The sequence below is a fragment of the Limulus polyphemus genome, unplaced genomic scaffold, assembly GCF_000517525.1.
Source record: "Limulus polyphemus unplaced genomic scaffold, Limulus_polyphemus-2.1.2 Scaffold270, whole genome shotgun sequence".
Classification (NCBI taxonomy): domain Eukaryota; kingdom Metazoa; phylum Arthropoda; class Merostomata; order Xiphosura; family Limulidae; genus Limulus; species Limulus polyphemus.
The window spans coordinates 416,433-419,514 of NW_013665880.1; positions in this window are offsets into that span (position 1 = coordinate 416,433).

The following is a 3,082-nucleotide window of genomic DNA, read 5'->3' on the forward strand; positions in this document are numbered from 1 at the left end:
TGGTCATGGCACTAAAAGTTTCTCCTTCCTATCTAGTCTGTGTGTGTGTGTGTGTGGTATGTTCAAGTAAAAACTTACTTGCCCCAAGAATGAATAAAATAGGTCCACTTTATAATGGGAGATTAAGCAAGCTATAGTACCAAGTTCCACTGAAACTAATAAGATCTGTGCTAAGAAATAAATGGACTGAACACAAATGTGCCAGATAGAATGAAGCAATCTTTATTCAAACTTACAAACACAAAACTGTGTATCAAGCACCTTTGGATGATGTACAGTTTCCTTTACTTGAGAAGTAGATTGATGAGACTAGTGTTATTCCTCAAGATATATTTCACCCGACCAATTCACTCAAAATGCTGTTCTAGGATGACCAAACCTCACCTTACTTAGTTCAAATGGTATCAGACTTATCCAGAGCAACAAGTGCTAACCAAACGACCGGTCATTCTCTTTGAAAAGTAGAAAGGTTATAACCTGACTTACTGTTGACGACGCATAAGGTGTAGCTTTACAGCTATACTCCAATGGACATATTAGGTGTTATCTCAAGAGAATGACATAATAAAGAGAGTTACAATGAAAGCAATGTAATAACTTTCTTGGTTATATTATATAAAAACTGAACATACCTAAAATAAATAGTATAATTGCATATAACAGCCTCATCTTACCTCCACAAAAAAAGTTTTTAAATCATAGTGCAATAATTCAAATGAAATTAAAATGATAAAAAAAGATTTTTACAAACAAAAAAGGGCTATACTTGTGGGAGTTGTTGACAAATATTTCTTTTCTACCAGCAATATATCACAAAGCTAAGTTTTATCACCTTCTTCCAATGCCATATTGGCTTTATACAGTTCAAAATAAGAGAAAAATATAGTGTTCATTATGTATTTAGAACATTAGATCACTAACTAAATACAATTACACTTGTCTTGAAACTAAAAGGTTCAAATTAGCACTATTTTGTTAAAAAAAATAGTTTGATTTTCCTTCTAGGAGTGCCATATTGTTCTCAAAAAAAACTCAAGAAATTCACAAACACTAGTCCTTGCTTTATGAGTGTACTGAAATCAACTCAAAATCAAAACATGACATTCAAAATTGTATTTATAAAATTTAAGTAAAACTTCCTTATAAATAAATTTCAACCCTGAAATACTGTTTTAACAAATGTGTGAAAAAATGACCACCAAGTTAATTTTTTATCATTTTTAAAATTCAGTGATGCACTCATTCAGGTGTGATGGAGTTAAAGATGTACACCTGTTTTGCTATAATCTAATTCACATATTTTCACCCATTATGGTATCTATGAATTGGAAATGTGCCAATGAATCCATCATTTCACATGCAGCATGATATCAGCAAACTTCTCTATTTAAATGTGGAATTTACATGCAAGATGTTACAATTATTTTGAATTAGTCAATAAATAATCAAGTTTCAAAAAATCAAATAACAGTTCTTATAAAACTGTTACATGTCAGTCTGAGAAGATTTCTACTAAAAGCATAGTACATAACAGTAACTATAGTTATGGTTGGAATATTAAATGTGTGCTTATCACACATTTTGCTGGTAATTTGTTTTTGCCCTTAACAAATAGATAGTTATTATTTAAAGTAAAATACTTAATAAAACTTTGAGACTAGGATTTCACTGTTTAAGTCACTACTCTTATAACATTATTTGAACATGTGATACTCATACTACTTTTTACTTATAGTGACTAGTTAAAATGCTAATAAATTTTTATCAGTTGCATTTGTTGGTTTATTTCAAAAACAGTCATTTCAATCTAAATTTCACACTTTAAATAGAACATCTTTTATTCACCAAATAAAACTTTTTTGTGGAATGCCTCAGTATTTTTTGTGATAGAAACAGTTGATGATGTATGTATGTGTTTTAGTTCAGTCAGTAAAAACATATTTTGTTTGGTTACTTTAATGAAGAAATATAATGATCCATAAAAACTTGCTGAAGAAAATTTCAAGCAGAAGTTTGAGAGAAACAAGAATATCACAAATTACTTTAGAAAACCAGTAAAAAGCACTGCACATAAATTATGCATCTAAATGGCTGTATTGTTATTTTCAATACTAAGTATTGTGCATAATATTACTCATATAGATTAATATCTGAAAATTTACTATGTACACATACATTTGCTGTCAGAAAAGTTTTTCTTACAAAGTCTCAAGCTGTCAAATACTAAATGTTACAAATGAGTTAGAAGCATGTAATTGAATAATTTTTTCTTCTTAATAGATATGAATTATTTTAAAGGAAACATTATTTTCTTCTTTGATGTAAAGTTCTGTGGTGATTGTTTATATAATTTTAAAGAATTGAAACAAAAAAAAGTTTGTTACAGATGTTTACAGCTATGGGTTTCTGCATGATATATTTATATTCCTTGTGAACAACTTGGAAAACTGTGTGGACACTGCATAATGTTACTGCATGTTATCATATTTTCTGTGCTTTGAAAGATATATTTTGTTTTGTTCTTGAATTTAATTTTTGAAGGAAGCAAAAAATATTACATTTGAAATTTTTTTTCGAATTTTGGTATGCTGTAATGCAAACTAGTTTTAAATAGAGCATGAAAAGATCCCATATTATGATACAATTAGAATAACAGTAGTTACTTGAATTGGTAAGTAAAATTACAAGTTGGAAATGAAAGGCCTGACATCTTTTTAAACTACTGGTTATTACTTGTGAAGTATTAAGCATGTATTTTTTATGTGATCTTTCAATTTTTGCTTTTGTTCACACTCACCATCTGATAAATTAAATTTCTCATGTTTCCAGCTTATTATGTTTAGATAGTGAAAACTGTTCATTTTTTAGTACTATTTCAGAGAAAGTATTATAAAAAATTTAACAATTTGTTGGATGTTTTGTATTATTTGACATCATATTTCATAAAATATAAAACGTATAAAGAATGAATGTAGAATCGTCAATGTGCTTGTCAAACTACTACTAAAAAGATAACATGTTAAACTCCTGCTTTCATAAATAATTGGATTAATATTACCATCTCAAAAAAAAATATTTACAC